The following is a 20,154-nucleotide window of genomic DNA, read 5'->3' as shown; positions in this document are numbered from 1 at the left end:
TCATCATCATCACCACCATCATCATCATCACCATCATCATCATCATCACCACCATCATCATCATCATCACCATCATCATCATCGCCACCATCATCATCATCACCACCACCATCATCACCACCACCATCATCACCATCATCATCATCATCGTCACCACCACCATCATCATCATCATCACCATCATCATCATCATCGTCGTCACCATCACCACCATCATCATCATCCTCGTCACCATCGCCACCATCATCATCATCATCACCACCACCATCATCATCATCGTCACCATCACCACCATCATCATCATCACCACCACCGCCATCAGCAGCAGCAGCATCTTCACCATCAACATCATCAATGTCATTGCTTTTATTAACCTCAGATCATCATCATCACCACTATTATTCCCATAAGCAGCATCTTGGACTGTACTCAGTCTCTGCCCATGCATTCTTCTGTGTTCTTCTGTCCTCAGTTGGAATGTCTTTGGACCAGGAAAATCTCCAAAAGGGTGGGGTCGGCACATGGCAAGTGCTCCCTAAGTGTTAGCTGCATCTCCACCACCTCCATCATCATCAGAGAGAAGAAGACTGGCACGAGGGTCCAGGACCCAGATTGTCAGGGTTGGACTCCAGCCCCTCCCCGCTTATCAATTGTGAGATGCTGGGGACTTAAACTCCTCTGTGCCTCTGTTCTCTCTTCTCTAAGTGAGGATAAGTACTAACACCCATCCCATAGGGCTGTCCCAAGGATTCAGGGGCCCACGTCAATGGCTCGGATCTGGTTCACAGGGATCACTAGGTACCTGATAGTGGTGTCCGAATTCATAGCTTTTGTTCAGCATCTGGCAGTCCCGCAGATGAGTCCCAGCAACTGTCCCCAGCCCCACACGTTGCACCTGACACGCGACTGCACTCAGCTCACTGCAGTGCACCAGCGCTGCTGCCCCTCTGCATGGAACACTCCCCTTTTCCCTGTTTCTCCAGGGTAACGGGTGTTCAGTGCGGTTGGAAGTTGGTGCTACTGATGCACTGGCTGATGGACTGCTGTCCCCAGAACCAGGGTCCTTTATTGCCTCGTCCCCACAGCTGCCCCTTGACAGACACACAGGCCACCCCAAGTGTGATGAAATCATGTAGATCAGTCCCCCCGCCCCGCACAAAGACCCTTGGTGAGGACTTTGGCTTCACTGGGAAGAAGGGGACGCAGCCCTCAATCGCCTCCTGGAAATGCAGTGTCTCTTTCTTTGCTGATGTGGGTTCTTTACTGCTCGTGGTCTGGGTCCTGCTGAGAGAAGACATCTTCGTGGGCAGACTCCCAGAGCCCTCCAGCTGGCCCGCAGCCTGGGATGCTGATTTGCTGATCTGTCCACCCCGAGTCTGAGGGCTAATCCTACCCCGCGGGGTTGGGAAGGCCGTTGCTCCTGGGCCTGGGAAGGAATATAATGCTTTCTCCACATTTTGAGGCAGAGACAGCTGGTGGCTGTCTCTGGAATTCTAGCCTGGGAGCAGAGTGCCCAGGTTCTGCTCTCTGTGACTCACGGGCTGTGTGATGCTGGGCAGGTTACCTCACCTCTCTGGGCTTCAGCTCCCTCTTCCGCACAGATGTGGGGCTTAGGTCTGATGATCTCTTCAGCCCCTTCCTGCTAAGCTTCTGAATAGATTGTCATTCTGGGGCCAAAACTGATCTCCTCTGTGTGTGTTGGGAGGGGAGGTGTCCCTAATTTGTCACCTCCCTGAATGCTCTGCTGGTGGGGGCCAAAAAGACAGCCTCCCCAGGGATGCCTCTTCCATGGCACGTTTTGCTTCTTTTATTAATTCGTTCGTCAGATATACATTCAGTGCTGCTCTAGGCATTGAGGGATTTGTTGTGAACAGAGGAAAGGAAATCCCTGTCCTGATGGAACTTATGTTAAAGGAGTCAGATAATGAACAAGAGATGGGAAGATGCATGACGTGTCAGATGGTGAGGAACTAGAAGCTCAGCGAGGAGGGGCACTCGGGTGCGGGGAGAGGATGGCAGTCTTATAGGGAGGGGCAGGGGAGACCCACCAATGAAGTCAGAGTGATGGAGGGGAGAATCCAGGAAAAGGGGGTCCCGGGGCTCAGGTGGAGCCTGACGGAACAGGCGACGCTGGCCTGACTCTGGGCAGGTCGTAGTGGGGAGGCGATGGAGTGTGGGGTCCATTTAGGGGCGCGCAGTCCCTTGCCTTCCTGAGGCAGGGACGCCCGGCTGACCTGGATGGTCCGCAGTGCTGGCAGAGCCCAGGGAGGGCTGCCTTAGCCGGGGCTCCTGCCAACCCCAGGTGGACCCACAGCAGCCTCCCCAGCCGCTCTTGGCCGACCGGCCGTGCAATCGTCTGCTAACCAGCTGGAAGCAAGGACCCCCCCCCCCGCCTTCCCTGTCTCCTCCTTCTCACCTCTTGGACGAGGGGGCGTCAAGCACCCCAGTCGTTTCCAGAGCAGCCCGTGGACTCAGTTCCAGGAGGAGAGAGAAAAGAGGGGCGGGGAAGGCTCAGGACCTCTCGCGAGGCTGTCCTCCGTCCTTCCCTAAATGCAAAGCAGAGAGAAAGGAGGCTTCAGTCCAGCTGGGGAGCACTTTCACCAACTCTGTCTGGAATTTTCCATCCTGTCTCCTCTCCCCACCTGCTCCATCCATCCAGCCCCACAGGCCTTGTCAGGAGAGGTTAAGTGCCTGGAATGGGCGTGGGAGGGCAGGGTCTTCCAGACGCCACTGCACCTCTGCCCATTAACGCCTCTGTCCAGGTGACTCTGAACAGAACCTGGGCTTTCCTAGAAGCAACCCTGCCCTGGGTCCACGGTTCCTCCACCTTCTGCCCCTGCAGTGGAGCCTGAGGCCACCAGATCCTTGCCCAGCTGCTTCTCCACCCCGGCCACCGCCTGGGGCACCCCTGGCCCCTTTCCTCACCCAGGGCCAGCTTCCTGCCCGACCCATTGTCCAAAGCCTTCCACAGCCCAGCTCACTTCTGCCAGGTGGGACCATGGAAGGGGGCGATGGGGAGAGACGTGCGTGTAGAAATTCAGGGAAAGGAGAGGAAAATGCAGTAAATTAAACCAGTGGCCACATTTGAAGGCACTGTCATCGCAGCTGCTGGGCTGCCAGAGCCCGCTGCCCTGTCCCTGAAGCTGAGCGATTTTGGAGGGAAGAGCAGGGTGGGTCTGCGTGGACAGGCCCCCGCCCCCGGCTGGGGTCCAGCCTCTGCCAGCCCTCCCTAGGACAGCCCTGTCGTCTTCAGGAAGTCACCCACCCACCCACTGCCCTGGCCTCTCCCACCTAACTCCAAAATCCCTTTGGGGGTCACTGGACGATATGGCCTCCGTAAGGGCTTTATAAATAGACTGTGGATCCCCTGCAAAAAAAAAAAAAAAGAATCTGTGGCTAAAAATAGCTCTCAGCATCTAAGGGAGGAAAAAAAAAAAGAAACTGCAGCAAAATTCAACTGGAGCAGTGACTTTCCTGCCTCTGGTGTTCCGGGTCAGTTACAGCACTGGGGATGGCACCGAGCGAGGGGAGGGGGTTGGGGGCTTTCAAGGACAGCCATCAGAAACTCAATCTTCGGAGAACGTCGCTCGCCGCTCCCTGACTGCTGGCCGTTGGACCCGTTCTTGGTCCCAGCAGCCAGGCTGAACTGGAGGCAGCAGCAGGGAGCCCCAGTGGAGCTGGGCAGGTGGCAGAGGGGACCTGCGGGCAGGGTCTGCAGAGTCCCCAAAGATGCACGTTCGGGGGCAGCTATAGGTTGCCTTAGGATCCGAGGCTGAGAGTTCCTGCCACCCGAACAGCTGCAGTAGGGGTGATGCCGATGCTCCGTCTTGTGGAGCAAAATCGTTTGCAGTCAACAAGGGACAAAGAAGCCCTCTGGGAAATTGTCTCTAGGAAAGTCAGAATTTATATCCAGATGTCAGTGCAGGGAAAGGGGAACCCCCATGGTCTTTCGCTTAAGATCGTCTGGGTGGCTGACAGTAAAGAGAGCTGTCTAAGGAGTGAGGGGACAGTGTGGGGATGCACCTCTGCTCACTCTTAAAGATGATTTCGGGGGGGGGTGAGGTGGGAGCTTGAAATCTAAACACACACACACCTCTTTGTTTATATCTGTAAAAGAGGAAGTCTGCTCACCTGCTCAGGCCGAAATGCTATCACAGTGAGCTGCAGAAAATTTCAGGCCACAGGGTTAGACGCGAGGCTTCCAGTCCCCCCAATTAATTGTAACAGGGGGCTCTCTCTGAGGATGCTCTGGGAACGCTGGGGGACTAGCGCCTGGCCAGCAGGCACTGTGTCGGCGTGGCTGTCTGCGTGATGCTCAGATGTACATGCCCAGATGAGACTGGCTAACGGTGCACAAAGGGGGCGCTCGATAGCTCCCGGACCGTGCTGCTTTGCAAGCGCAGGGCAACTAATACCCTCTGGGTCATTTCATCTTAGTCCGAGGATGGCCTGACTTTTTCTCCCTAAAAAGCTGCTTCACCTTCCCCACCCCAAGAGCACAGCCTGATCAGGACCGTGACCTTGGGGTCGGCAGAGACCTCGGGGCAGACCAGCATCTCCCCCACCCACCTTGGCAAGAAACATGCTGGTCCAGGCAGCCCAGCGCTGCTCACTGGCACCTCACACAAGCTCCTTTCTCTCCCTTGTCCTCTTGCTCCATCTTCGGTACAGGGAGAGCGATCTCCCTTTCATCTCAAGCCACGGTCACCTACTGCACAAGGGGGTGAACGGGGATGCACTTTGGGATAACAGGAAGAAAAGCAAACAGCTTGAAAAACCAACAGCATCCCTTCCCCGCCAAAGCCTAGTTCTGGATGGTTGGTGCACTCGGAGATTGCAGCGTTTTCTGAAAGGCTCTGCTACCATCTCCTCAGTACTTTTCCTCTTCCAGCCCCTCGGGCCTGGGAAGAAATCATCCTGCCCCACCTGGTGGCCAGAAGTGGCCAGAACCTCAGAGCACTAACCTGGGATGCTTCCCACCAGCGTGGTAATTAGCCAAGGGTTTAGTCACCACCACAGTCTTGTGAATGACAGTGGGGGGTGGGGGAGCGTCTGGTTCCTTGGAGATTTAGCTGTGTTCGCATCCACTGCAGTGAACTGTTCCCCATGTTCCCTGTGAGCTCGACAATCCCTGGTTCGTATCTGCACGGGGCTCACCGCCCTGGGTGTAGATAGCACGTCACTGTGCCCTAGGACAGTGCCACCCACAGCCTGGTGTCCTGACCTGCAGCCTCGGTATTACCCGGAGCTTGATAGAAATGCACGTTCCTGGGCTCCTTCTCAGACCTACTGAATCAGTATCCCCGGGGGTTGGGGCCCAGGAATCTGCATTTTAACAAGGTCTTCAGGTGATCTGGCTCCACAATGAAGGATGAGAAGTCCTGCCCTGGACCATGCAGGCCCCAGTACCCTGCTCCCATTAATGTCCACAGCCTTTCTTGACTATTAAGTCACTAGACAAAAACAAGACTGAAAAACTCATCTTCATTATTGCAATCAATAATGTATTGACTGGAATAATGTATTGATCGGAAGGAATCCCTGCTCCTTGCCTCTCAGGAAACCCCTCCAACCCCTCCCATCGTCATCGACTTTCTTTTCCACCAAAACCAGGTTTGGAATGGAGTTTTAGTCACTGAAGCATCTTTGAGAGACTAAGCTGTGCGTGGAAATTCAGAGTCATGAGGACCCTGTCACCAAGATGCGATGCGACATCACAGAGCCCCGACGAGCTGGCCCCAGCCCATCAGAAGTCAGCAGGGCCAAAAAGGAAGCCAGACAGCAGGCAAGTGACTGTTGACATAGAAAATGTAAACTTTAGCCCCACCCTTGAGATTTTCCAGCCTGTTGCTGTGAAATGACCCATTACTGCTGACACTTAAGCACGGAGGACTCAGAACTGTTTTGATGAGTTGACTGGTCCTAAGAGGTCAATCTCATTTTATTTTTATGGGTATTTTTAAAAGCTGCTTATGTGGGGAAGGGCAACGACTTTCCACATGCTTCGAACTGCGGACAGCAGAGAGCTGGTGACAGATGAGCCACAGTGCAGGAGGACAAACCCGACAGACCACTCTTCCTTGCAGGGGGGGCCTTGGAGAACATCCAAATATAAACCCCCTGCTTGACAGAGGAGGAAACTGAGGCCCAGAGGTGAAGACTCCCCCTGGAGGATAAAAGGTTATGCACAAGGTCACTATCCATCTGTCCCCTCCTGAACCCAAGCCCAATAGCAGGTAGGAGTTCAGGATAATTCAGCCTGACTCTTAGCCTGGTGGGATTCCAGAAAATCTCTGTGACCGAGTGGTATTTGAACTGGAAAATCACTTTTCCAAAAGACACCTGATCTCTTTGCCACATCATCCCCTGGCCCCTGTGGGTAATTTCCCACCGCTGACAGCAACCTGGGCAAAAGTCCCTGGATATCAGGCCTCTGAGCGCAGTTTCCAGGGCAGTTTCCTGCTGCTTCACGCTGCTCTGTTGCATCTTCCAAGAGGTTGGGGATACCCCCTGGCAGGGGCCCCTCAAGTTGCCCACTGGAATTCTCAGGCCAAGGATCTGGGGGCCTTTGAAGCCTCGGCTCCCCCCACATCTGCCCTGGATCTCTGAGTAGCACCTCCTGGGGCTCCTGCACGGATGGACAAGGGGCAGGTCATCCTCCATTCACTGGACGTCCAGCTACACCAGGACTGCTGGGTAGAGACCCCAGCAGACTCTCAGCCCTGAACGGACTCACACATCACATGTGGCTGGACACGCAGGGACCCCGTGGAGTGACCGAGGGCTGATGAAGAGCCCTTCCAACCAAGAGGTGACCGGCTCCCAGGGCAGCCCCAGGGTTTCCCAACCCACCTGCGGGAGAAACAGGAGCAGTGGTGGCTCCCTCTAGTGGCGCTGTCGGCAATGGCAGGTGGCTGGGGAACCATAAAGGGAGCAGGTACCTGCGGGAAGGGATGGAGCCGATGAGCGTGGCCCAGATTCTTATAGATTTTGGAGGAAGTTGTTTTGCTTTGTTTTGGGAAAAAGCACTGGCGATCTCTGGCTGCAGGCCTCAGAATCCGCAACAAGCCCAAGGGCCCCGAGCACTACCCTCCTACCCAAGACTCCTCTTCCAGCCACTCACTGCCTCACCGTGGACAAACCCTCTTCATTTCTCTGGGTCTTGTTTTCCTCCACATGACCTCCCATCCCTGAGATGCTCTGAGTCTCAAATGAGCCCACAGTCTACTGCTCACCCAGGAGGAAACTCAGCATTGCTCATACCACCTACACCTGGAGGGGGCCTGACAGTCACCAAGCACTGCCACAAAGAGCACAGTGACCGTCTGACGCTTGATAACAATTGAATCATTACGGATCTCCCTAGGCAAGAGGAGAGGGCTCTCGTTTTCCATCAGGGGCCTGGAAATCAATTTGCCCTCAGTTATCCAAGTGATGGAATTAAAGTCTATCCAAGTGGGAAGAGACATTGGCGATCACTGGGTCCGATTCTTCATTTCTCAGGCAAGGTGGAGGACCAGGGGATAAAGACATGCCAAGTGTCGACGTGCATCAGACGGTGAGTTTAGTGGCAGAGCCGGGACTGGGCCCCGGGTCTCCAGCCTCTCGGCCCACAGCTTCTGCCGTTCCACCGTGTTGTCACGTGGCTGTCCACGCGTGAGCTGAAGGGTGGCCCTGAGACCTCCCCTCGGGCGGCCCAGCGGGCTCCCCGGCCACGAGCCAGCGCAACTGAGCTCAGGCAGCAGCGTCCTCTGACATCAGCCCATGGCGCCCACGAGTGGCCTGGTGAATCAGTTTTCTGCTACCTCATCTCAAAACAAAGACAAGAGTCACTCCTGGAACGGTGCCTCCCAAAGGCAGACCAATGGCAGAGAGCAGGACAGTCTGAGGGTGGCCTGTGACATCGGGCCTCCTGCTGTGCATCCATCCACTCTGGACAAGGCCTCCGTGGGCCCCTCCAGGGGCCAGGATAGAGGTGTCCTCAGCCTGCCACTGATGTTTCTTCTTCTCCCAGACCGATTCCGGGTTCTCCTACTGGAGCGCCCCATGCACCCTGGCTTTTCTTCCCCCATTGTCTCGGCCTCAGGTGATTCTGGTCTCCTGCGTCCCACTCCGGTGCGACTGCCCGGGAGATGACAATACCTTGCCTGCCAAGGCCAAGGCCAGCCAGGTCCCCAACCTTCCCAGGTGCACGAGACTCAGAATAAATCATGGAAATGCAGATGCAGCCCATCCTGGATGTGCGGTCAGGGAGACAGACAGCGGGGACGGCAGCAGAGGACACTACCCACCCACCACCCCCCCTGCTGCCATCCACCCCCGGATTCCTGGAGAGAAGGAAGTGGGGCTGGGAGGCAAAGCCAAGCTGTGCCTGGGGGCAGAGTCTGGTGGGTGACGTCACCCGCAGGCCAGCTTCCGGGAGCGGGTCGCTGGGTCTCCAGCACAGCCACAGAGGGTGGTCCGGCCCCTGGGTCTCCCCTTTCTCCCCCGCAAGCTGGGAGTCATCCTCGCCTTTGCTCTTTCTCTCTGTCCACTTCTCACCAACCCCACCATGGACAGCCTGGTCCACCCACCAGCCGCTCTCACCGGGATTATCCCACCCGCTTCCCAACTGGAAATTCTGTTAGAATTGAAGTCCAGACATGTCCCTTCTTCCGCTCAGAACCCTGCAGGAATGGCTTCCTTTCCAACTCCACATACAAGCACAGTCCTTTCAGGGCCTCTAAGGCCCTGGCTGGACAGAGCCCACCCTCAGCACCCAGTTAACCCTGACCTCGCGTCCTGCTGGCTCACTGCCCTCCAGCCGCACCGGCCCCCTTGCTGTTCCTGGAACACGCCAGTGAGGCTCCCACCTCAGGGCCTTTGCACTTCCTGTTCCTCCATCTAGAACGGCGCCCTCACTCCTTGACCCCCTCTGCTCTTTACTCAGACATTCCCTTCTAGGTCAGCCTTCCCCTGTCTCCCCTGCTTTAATCTGGTCCTCACACTCCCCTACCCGCTGCTGTATTTCACGGGCCCCTTTCTGGATGTTCCTCGGTGGCGTTTGTACTCACCTAGCATAGAGTGTATTTTAGTTACTTATTCTATCGATTGCCTATCTCCTCCAGCAGAAGCTAAGCTTCTTAAGAGCCTGAGTCCTTGGTTTTGTCCATTGGCCCACAGCAGGCACTCAACGAACACTTGTTGAATGAAGAAGCAAACAGATCACAGACACAGTTTGGGAAACAGACCTTCACAGGAGATGTCAGAGTTGCGAGGCTTCTTCGGTAAGAGGAGAAGCCTGGGAGACAAAAGTGTGTGTGTGTGTGACGCAGCGATGCTTGCGGCCACCCTCACTTACAGGAAACAACGTGTGAGCGCTTGATGACTTATACGCGAGCGTGTTAACGGCATATATTAACCAGAGCCAACATTCATTCAATCACATCCTCACTCACTCATTCACCGGACACTTTGTGAGTGACAAGTCCACGTCCGGTGCTTTGCTAGAGACATCGGGTGGGCACTTCGCTGAGGAGATGGTCCCCGCTGCCGGGGCTTCTGCAGTTTGGTGACGAAGCCCCCTGCCCAGCACACAGATCTGGGAGGGTCCGGGCATTAAAGCAAACGGTAACCTCAGCAACACCTAATTAGGAAAGTAAATTCAAGGCAAGAAAATCAGCCTGCGTTTTGTCACCAAGACGAAAGGATACTTGGATGAGTGGCCACTAGTGGGAATGTCCCCTTCCAGAGCACCCTGGAAGGATGCTGGAGGGAGGGAGGGAGGGAGGCGAGGAGGAGGGATTTCCCAGAAGTAGAAACTTCTCTCCTTCCCCTGGGGAGGTGGGTTACACACTAGAAAGGAGCCTCCGCTGTCCTGGGACGCCCTGCGCGTGGCATCATATGGCCTTGACATCTGTCCACAGGCACGTCTATAGGAGAGGCGGGCCGCTCCTCAACCGTGGGTGACACATCCTGCTCCCTTGGAAGACGTCCCCTGTCCGGGGTGGGGTCACGGCAGAGGGTGATCAAGCGTCCTTTCTGATGCCATCTGTGGGTGGCACCTGGGGCGCTGGCTGGGTGCCCAGGCACCTTGGATAGCTGCCTTTGTCACGACTTAGCATGACGTGTCTGCTTAACTTAGCTGTTGATGTTGGCACACAGCGAAGCGCACGGCCTCCGGGACTCTGCGTGTGTTTATTGGCGGTCCTCCATGGCCACCCTTTTCCTAGACGGGCCTGCAGCACAGCCATGCACTTGCCCACATCGCTCGACCCCTGACCTCTCCACACCTGGTCTCTTCGATCCACACCACCAGCTCTCACCTCCCCGCCCCAGCTTCACCCCCATATCCTGGGCCCCAACTTTAAATTAGCCAGTGGGTCTGGTCCCAGCTTTTTCCAGCCTGGTCAAGGCTCGCGGGAGGCCACCGGAGGGGGTCTCATCTTCTGGAGGAGCTGAGGGTCCGGACCCTCTTTTCCCAGCCACTATCAGAAGTGGAGGTGTAGGTCTCCTGGCTTGGACCTCTGTGCCAGCCTCTTCCCTTCCTTCCTGCCAGGGATGAATCAGAAGAAAAGGAGGTGAGTTAGTGGTGGGAGGCTGGGCTGCACGAGGAGAATGGCCCCAAGAGGCCTTGGACGGACGGCCAGCCCCTTTTCTTAGCTCCTGTGCATGCTGGTCCCCCACCTGGCCCCATTCCTGGCCTCTCTGGTTTACCCAAACCCTACCTGCCACCCCACAAGCCCTCCAAGGGTCCCTGCAACCCATCAGCAACTGCTGAGCTGTGAACGGCTCTTGCAGAAGCTGCCTTTGTATACCGTGGTCATCAACACCCCACCTTTAATGGCCTCTCAGACCCCAAAATTAAGCCCAAGCAATCCGCTCAGCTTCCAGGCCCAGGAAGGTGACGTTTCATACAATTTACTAGCTGGGCTCCCTTCTCTCTGACACCTGCACTGTCCTGCTGGGTCCCAGGGCCAACTTTGACCCTCAGATCCATCAGGCGTACGCTTCCTCCGTGAGAGTCCTTGCTACAGCCTGGCTCTCCCCTCTGCCACCCACTGGAGCCTCCTGCCTCCCCCTCCCACTTTCCTCCGTCCCCCATCCCTCCCAGCCCAGCCGAGCCTCAGCGCCGCCCGTGAGCCCCTCTGGCCGCACCAACACGACTGAGCTCTCTCTTCCCTGATTTCCTGCTGCCCTTACAGTCAGTCCCCCGTGATATCAGACGTCAGTGTTTTCTACTGGAAAGTATGTGAGATTTGGGGCCCAGTGTTCTGTGTTCAAGGTGTGCCTCTACCGTGCCCTGGGCTGAGAAAGCCAAGTCCCAACTCAGCCACCGGATGTGAAGGCGCGTTGCTGTAACTCCCACAAAGCCCTTCAAGAACAGGCCAGGGTTGCCTTGGACATGCTCCTCCAGGTCTCCTCCCCACCTCCACAGAGCCAAACATCTATCCCTCTGCCTCTCAGTCAAAAGGGGGGAAGTTTATCTAACTTGAGAGGACACATGTGCCCCCATGTTCATTGCCACACTAAGAGCCAAGACATGGAAGCAACCTAAGTGTCCATCAACAGAGGAACGGATAAAGAAGATGTGGTACATAGATACAATGGAATACTACTCAGCCATGAAAAAGAATGAAATAATATCATTTGCAGCAACGTGGATGGACCTAGAGATTATCCTACTGAGGGAAGTAAGTCAGACAGAGAAAGACAAGTATCATGTAACATCACCTACGTGTGGGATCCAAGCAAATGATGCTGACAGTGCAGGGAATATATTTGCTAGTGATCATGTGGAAACACTGAGCACCGACTTAACCAAAAATTGTGGCAGAAAGAGGGCATACAGGTTCCTCTCAAGACAAGAGGTGCTGTCCCATCACACCGAGTAGAAGTCAAAGTTGCTACAGCAGCCCGTGAGGCCCTACCCCTCGTGCCTCCCCACCCTACCGAGCTGACCTCATCCCCATCGCCCTCCCCCGCCCCCTGTGCTCCAGCAGCAAGGACCCCTCTGCTGTTCTGGTTCTCAGCTACACCCTCTGTCCTCCCACCTCAGGGCCTTTGCACCTGCCGTTGCCTGGTCTGGAATGCCACCTCCCCACACACCCACGGGGCTCTCCTTCCCATCCTTCGGGTCGTTGCTCAGACGCCATTTCTCAGTTGGGTCATCCCTGCCCCCGCTCCCTTAGTGAACACTGCGTTTCTTCCCAGCACGGCCCACATCACTCCCACGGGTGCTTACTCCTCTCCATATTACGTATAACCGTCCCTGTAGAGCACTGCCTCTATATAATGAGAGGCTGACAGCGATGTTTTCTTTCAGTGTTTCCTTACCCTCCCCACTGGAGTGAGAGCTCTGTGAGAACAGAAGCGTTTACAGAGAAAAACGAAGGAAAATACCGGAAACTAACTGTTCAAATAATTGAAAGCGGTTGCCTTATCTAAGGACTTGAGTTCCTGGGGAGGAGAGAAGCAAGGCCTGCCGAGTTTCCTCAGAAGCCTTACAGTATTATTGGGCTTTTCAAGTCATGGGTGGGTATGACTTTAACAAAAATTAAAATGATTCCTAAATATACTGTTTTTCACCTCCCCCACCCCTAATCATATTTCATTCCAATGCCAAGGAAGTGAGGGCTAGATTTCCTATTTTTTGTGTTATTAGTCCTAGATGTTATTTCCTTCCTCTCGTCCACTCTCTCTCTCTAACCCACCTCCTCCGATCCATCCCCAAGGCCGGAAGCTCCCACCTCCTCCATCACTGTCAAATCCAATCACTTCTTTCTATCTCCATCACTATCATTCTAGTGCCATCTTTCACCTGGATGTTGGCAAAAGTTTTGTAACGGGTCCACCTGCATCCATCCAGTCCATCCAACCCACTGTCTTGTGCTGAGACTGCCTTGCTCCAAGCGTGCCCTTTCCTTTGTTCCCTTGGCAACCCCGTCTCTTGTACTCACTATAGGGCCTTTGGACATACTGTTCACTCTGCCTGGAATGACATTTCTGGAACCTTTGCCTATCTAACCTTCTTTATATAATTCACATATCATTAAGTCAAAACCTCCCATTTCAGGCTCTTATAGAACTGGTATGTGAATGTACTTTGTAACGCTTGTCACAGTTGCAGTTTTATACTGGGGTTTACTGGATGAACAGGTGCCTCTAGCCCCACCATCAGCACTAACACACACACCACATCATCATCATCATCGTCGTCATCAGTTCTGTTAAAGGAGGAAATCATTTGTTCCGTTTATCATTCTATCGCCATTGCCTAGCACACAGTAGGAGCTCAGTAAATATTTATCAATAATTTGTTAAAACACTACCTTTTGCTACTGCAACAGGCAATATGTATTGCTTGGGTTTGAATAACATTTATTAATCTGCCTCACCTCTGCCCTAAAACTCTTAGGACTTGGAGACTGCATGCTTTTTTAAAAAAATAAATTTATTTAGTTATTTATATTTTACATTTTGGCCGTGTTGGGTCTTCGTTGCTGCACGTGAGCTTTCTCCAGTTGCGGCGAGCGGGGGCTACTCTTCCTTGCAGTGCATGGGCTTCTCATTGCGGTGGCTTCTCTTGTGGAGCACAGGCTCTAGGCACGCAGGCTTCAGTAGTTGTGGCTCGCGGGCTCTAGAGCGCAGGCTCAGTAGTTGTGGCACATGGGCTTAGTTGCTCCACGGCATGTGGGATCTTCCCAGACCAGGGCTTGATCCCGTGTCCCCTGCATTGGTAGGCGGATTCTTAACCACTGCACCACCAGGGAAGTCCACGCTTTTCTGTAAAGCCCTGCCACTCACTCCTCTATAAGCCTGTGGTCCCCATCTTTACACATAATTTCCGGAAATGTGTATGTATGTAAAATCTGCAACAGGTTGTGTTGTATGGGGTTTCTATGCTGGAGCACTAGGTATGATGAAATCCTTCCTTACACTTTGCCTTGTAGATATAACATCCATACCTATTTCCAGCACTTCACACATGATCCTTCAATATGTTACCTTCCTTCATAATTCAACACACATTCAATTGGCTGAATCCCAGTGAACAACTGATTCAGCACTTTCGGCAAACCTAACGATTTTTATCTCCTCTCAGCTCTGCTAACAACTTTGCTTGGTGCTGTCAATTTCTCTGTGTTCCCCTCATTTTTATAAAACAAGGGCAAAAAAATGCAAGGAAGTAGCAAAATTATTGCACATGCATAACTATACAGAAAAGATGGTGACATGGGCCGGCTGACAGGGCCGCCATGAGAACGACCATCTGTCAGCTAATGCACAAAATAACAAATCCAACATAAGATAGGGCATCGGGGGATCTAAATTTGAACACCTAATTTGAGCACCACTTGTTTATACTGCCTGTGCAATTAAGGACTACCTAGTAATCCTGTATTAATTTAACCCTTTGCTGAGTAAAGCAAGTTTGAATTCATCCATTTTTCCCTACTTATTCAGAACCGTATGATAAAACAAACATTCTTTAACGTTCCTTCTAAAAAGAATAAGGCTGCCAGGTTGTCTCCTTTAAATTAACTCCCCTTCAGACACAAGATAAAATAGTCAGAGGGAGTCTTAAGTTTTTTACATCTGCGATATATTACAATTGAACAACGCAATTTGAGGATCCTCATGCGTATATTTTTAAAACACCCTTTCCTTTGCCCCCAAAATCAGCTCTTGGCAATTGCTATCGGGGGAGTCACATCTTCAAATGGGCTGCACTTCCCAGAGCTTGGGCCATGCCCCACGTGCAGGGGAAAGTGAGGACCAGAATCTGGATGATCCTGCCTCTTGCTGGATCCAGTGCGAACCGCTGACCATCTCAGTCTCGTGTCTACACTGGCTGGTCTTGTGTCGTGTCTACACTGGCTGGTCTAGACTCAACAGCTGTTTCCCAACCGTTCCGGCATTCCTGTGAGTGATGTGGAATTTGGCATCCCCTGAAACCTTGAGCTGGATCGAAGTTGCTGCTCCTCTGGGGTACGTCACCAAACCCTGTGCAACCCCTGAGAGATGGGGAGGCCGCATGCAGCAAGGTGAGGGCTACGTCAGGCTCCAGACACCCACAGGGAGACTGTCGGTCTCTCCCAAGTCTTAGGGTTCACCATTATCTTTAACAGCGTGCGGCCAAGACATGGAAGCAGCCTAAATGCCCATCGACAGAGGAATGGATAAAGAAGATGTGGTACATATATACAACGGAATATTACTCAGCCATGAAAAAGAATGAAATAATGGCATTTGCAGCAACATGGATGGACCTGGAGATTATCATATTGAGTAAAGTAAGTCACACAGAGAAAGAAAACTATCATATATTGCTTACATGCAGAATCTAAAAAGAAATGATACAAATGAACTTATTTACAAAACAGAAACAGACTCACAGACTTAGAGAGCGAACTTATGGTTACCAGGGGTGGAAGCGTCGGAGGAAGGGATAGATTGGGAGCTTGGGATCGACATGTACACACGGCTATATTTAAAATGGACAACCAACAAGGACCCACTATATAGCATAGCACAAGGAACTCTGCTCAATGTTACGTAACAACCCAAGTGGGAAAATGTAAAACTGAATCACTTCGCTGCACACCTGAAACGATCACAACCTTGTTATTCAACTATACTCCAATATAAAATAAAAAGTTAAAACAAAAGAGCATGTGGACATTATAATTAGCAACAAAAGGCAAACTACACAAGATGCCACTTAATGCCCGTCAAGTTAACAGCCACCCTTCCCAACTAGAACATTCAGAGCTGGTTGGTCACATAAATACTCTCACAGAGAGCTGGAGATCTCTTCTGTTTGTCTTTTCATTTCTATCCATTGACCAAGGTGGAAATAATCCTTCTGATTCTAAAACGTATACACTCTTTGCCTTTGGAGTCGCACAGAACCGGTTTTAGCCCAGTTACTTATGTGGTGACCTCGTCTGATAAATGGAAATAATAATTGAAGCTGTCTTACAGTGTGACGGTTTACGGTAATATTTTTGTGCAGCACAATGTTTAGTAATTGGTAGCTGTGTCTATTATTGTTATTAACATACCTCTGGTCTTTTTCCTATGCATATATACATGTGTATAAATGTCAGTGTGCACTTTTTATGTTCCCACAAGGTGCTTTTGTGTGCCAAAAAGATTATTTAGAGGATCCATGGCTTTGATAAACAAATATTCAATTTATGAAGGTTATAAATCTTTCAATTGAGTTCTTCCGGAAGCTTCTGAGTTCAACGGACGCATTTCACTACCTCATTCATAAGCAGAGGTTGCCTGTGTTGTTTTTCGAAAGCCTGAACTCCTTTAGAGTCTTGGAAAGCAATAAGAGGAAAGCACCTTTAAAGATACATGTTATGAATGGAATGTTTGCGTCGCACCAAAATTCATATGCTGAAGCCCGAGCTCCCCACCCCAAGGGCAGCTATCTTTGGAGACGGGGCCTCTAAGGAAGTAACCAAGCTTAAATGAGGTGCGAGGGGTAGGGCCCGGTCCTGTGGGATTGGTGTCCGTATACAAGAGACACTGGAGCTCGTGTGTGTGCCAAGAAAGGGTGATGTGAGGACACAGCCAGAAGGTGAGAAGGCGGCGGTCCTCAAAAATGGGAAGAGAGCCCTCCCCAGAAACTGAATCTGCTGGCACCTTGATCTTGGACATCCAGCCTCCAGAGCTATGAGAAAATAAATTTAATAATTTAATTACTTGTTTAAGCCACCCAATCTGTGACACTGCATTATGGTAGCCTTAGCAGACTGCTACAATATGAGAAGTAGAGATTCCTCCCTTACATCCAGAAAAAAAAAAAAAAGTCAGAGGTCAGAGTAGGAGAAGAGCAGGGACCCAAACCCACTAGATGGTAGCATCCCCAGAGATGGCCAGACTTCGGAGGGAACGGCTGTTGGTGCACTAAGGTGGCCAGACCCGAGACTGGGGTTCCCAGGATCCACAGGTAAATTTGAATTTCAAATGATTCTGCAATATTTGGGACCTTCTTATACTACAAAATTTCACTGTTATCTGAAATTCGAATTAACTGGGCATCCTGTATTTTATCTGGCAACCTACCCAGTACGGGTACAATTTTCTGAAGGGCATTTTAGTAATACAAAATGTCAGAATCCTTAAGGCATACACAATTGTTAGCACAAAAATTCCACTTCTGGGAATTTATTCACAAGAAATCATCAGCAAATAGATAAGCATGTACAGGTAAGGATATGTGTTGCTTACAATCACGAAAAACAATTAATAGAAGAGTGGTTAAATAGTAATGGTATTTTTGTGTAAAATCTAAAATTTTGTTCTAAAAAATTTTGTTCTAAAATCTACACTTTAAGATGAAAAGATTTCCAGAATATATTATTGCATTTTAAAAGGTAATAAAGTTTATGTTTGATTTCATTTTTTAAAGTATTTTATATGTACAAGACACATAAATACACACTCACAAATCATCTGGAATAACTATACCAAGATGAAAGGAATGATCTCTGGATTGTGGGATTATTGGTGACTTATTTTGCTCTATACATCTTTATTCATTTTCAGCTGAACTTTGAACAACTCAGGGATCTAGGGTGCTGACCCTCCACACAGTCGAAAGTCTGAGTCACCGTCTTCCACATCCTCGGGTTCAATCAGCCTTGGACTGTGTGCTGTCGTGTGCATTTACTGAAAAAACTCTGTGCAAAAGTGGACCCATTCAGTTCAAACCCACGTCGTTCAAGAATCAACTGCATTATCTTCATAATCTGGAGGGGGGGAGGGGAAGAACCAGTAACTTAAAAAAAAAGAATTATGCAAAAGCATTCTTGGATAATCTTAAAATCTGCAGCAGCAAGCCCATGTGTGGATTTAGGAATTCCTCACCTAAAGTCACGAACATGTTCCTTGTCCTAGTTTGGTGTTGATTTACCTAAGCTATGACATTTTTCTTTTGCTAAAGGGTGGCAAAGAAGAACCTGGATGTAATAGATACTTGCTGTTTTGTTTGTTTGTTTGTTTGTTTGTTTGGGGAGGGAGACTGCTGCATTTTTGGTTACCCAGCACCTATGCTGTCTCTTCTTTTCCTTTCAGAGAACAGCTCTCCTCTGGAAAAGCAATCTCCACACTCCACACTCAGCCCGTAGGCTTTGGGTGAAAGTGACTCCAGCACTGGCTCCAAGGCTGTGCATGTGACCCAGATATGTCCAGTCAGAGCAGACCATTCCCCTGGCCTAATAATCGGCCCAGATAAGAGAATGAGGTGGAATTCTGACCAATGAAAATCAGATCATGGATTTTTCCAGGTCAATAAAAGACTCTGTTTGTTGGGCTAGAACCTGGGAGGATATGTCTGGAGCTACTAGCCATCTTACCATCATCTACAGTCAACATGGACAGCAGAATTACATTAAGAGGAATGAAAAAATGTCACTTCCTGGATCATGCTGGACTCGGAGACCAACTTTTTAAAAGAATTCTATTATTTTCAAATATCATACTATGGATCTTAGACTTATCTTGAATTTTCCAGCACAGGCTCTGGATAATTTAATTGATATAGGAATTAAATTAATTGAGTCTAATAGCACTAGCTAAAAGCGCTACTTATAGGTATGGGTAGAATTTCATGGGCGGAAATACCCTAAACAAGAGGAGGGTTGCTAGGCAACCTGTAGATTTAGGACATGTTCTACATTTAATGATTTTGTCTTGCTTCCCGTATTGGTCTTCTCAGGACAGCCTAAATGTCTCATACTCAGCTTTTTTCAATACATTACAAAACTTCAGCAGTTAGAGCTATTCATTAAATTACCTGGGCATCCTGGACTTTCATTTGCTAAATTTGGTAAAATTCATTTGCTAAACGACTACTAAAGAGTCATTCGACCCCTACAACCTTCCATGCTTCGTCCTGTTCTATGGTATCCTGCTAAGGGAAGCCCAGTTGTAAATGAACTTTTATTAAACCCTTTTTGATTAAATTGGTTTGAGCCAGCGTTTTAGTCTCTTGTAACCAAAAGAAAGCTAACTGGCCCCATTTAATTATAGAACCACCAACACCTAAGTTCTATAGTCTAATTAAAATAATAACTATACTTTATTCATCACTTCCTGTGTTCAAGATATTTTAAATACATTATCTCATGAATAAGCCTACCCAGCCTTTGAGATAGACATTATTTTCTCTATTTCACAAATAAGGAATCTGAGGCTCCACGAGGTTAAATAATTACCCCAAATCACATAGCAAGATGGAAAGAACCAGGATATCAAGACACCAGCCCTACATTCCGCCACTGCGCCACACCACCTTCTGGTCTAGACTTAGAATTTTGGTCTCACATCACAGACAGAACCCTTTTGTTGGGCTTGGGTTCACTACTAGTTGAGCTAAAATAACCCCCAGAAAGTCTAACTTCCCACAGATAGCTCTGGTTGAAGCCAAGCACAGGAAAAGCTCACAATAGAACCTCATTTAAAGTGGGTGGAGGAAGTCTCCTCGGTGCTTCCATTTTCCTCTAACTTCCCAGAGGCTATCAAGACCTGAGAGCAAGTTTGGGGTTCACTTGAGTCGTGTCAAATGCCCAGCAGCATCATGCAACCTCCAGAGCATTAATCAAAGCTGACTCCATCGGTGACGGCTGGATAACTGCAAAGTTTCCACTTTATAAGCACACTGTCTTACGCCGTCTAAGATGGACATGAGCTATCTCCAGATTTCCAATAAATCATTTCTGTTTCTTATACTTATATGAAAATATAATAAAATGGTTCGTGTGCATTTACCCGTGAGATGACATTCAATATGCAATTCATCTCGTTTGTTATTTCTCACAGTAACCCAACATCCCTCCCAAGAAACCGAGGTACAACACATAGGTGAGACTGTTCAAAGTCAGGCAGGCCAATGGCAGACAGATGAATCTGCCCGCTTTTCAGAGGCAACTGGGTCACCTGGACCATGGAATCACATTTCATTTAGGCTGCAAAGCGATCGGAGGTCAAGGGAAGCGCTCTTGCTGTCCCCAGGTTCTGCTCTCCACCGAGAGCACCCACGATAATACCTGCAGCCTCTGGTGTGTGGATGTTGCGATGTTACAGTGCCCCAGGACAGCAAAGGTGGGAGATGGACACCTGTAGAAGCCTGGAGGGATGGAGACTGGCAGGCAAAGC

General features: G+C 50.5%; 1 protein-coding gene across 5 annotated transcripts in view; it reads right to left on the bottom strand.

The window, feature by feature from the left end:
- Positions 1-355: 355 nt before the first annotated feature.
- Positions 356-20,154, bottom strand: part of KCNA6 (potassium voltage-gated channel subfamily A member 6) — a 43,173-nt gene continuing 23,374 nt past the window's right edge. For 2 of the 5 annotated variants that reach the window (XM_067695466.1, XM_067695465.1), the window contains one exon: positions 9,365-10,530. The gene's annotated coding sequence lies outside the window, so the exon portion shown is untranslated. Of the gene's footprint in view, positions 1,427-2,416; positions 2,547-9,364; positions 10,531-20,154 lie in introns of those variants that run through there. The other 3 variants (XM_067695467.1, XM_067695468.1, XM_067695469.1) reach the window with 3 other exon arrangements.

The sequence above is a fragment of the Pseudorca crassidens genome, chromosome 11 (genome assembly GCF_039906515.1).
Source record: "Pseudorca crassidens isolate mPseCra1 chromosome 11, mPseCra1.hap1, whole genome shotgun sequence".
Taxonomy (NCBI): domain Eukaryota; kingdom Metazoa; phylum Chordata; class Mammalia; order Artiodactyla; family Delphinidae; genus Pseudorca; species Pseudorca crassidens.
Note: the sequence above shows the minus strand (reverse complement) of the source record. Positions and strands in the feature narration are given on the sequence as shown.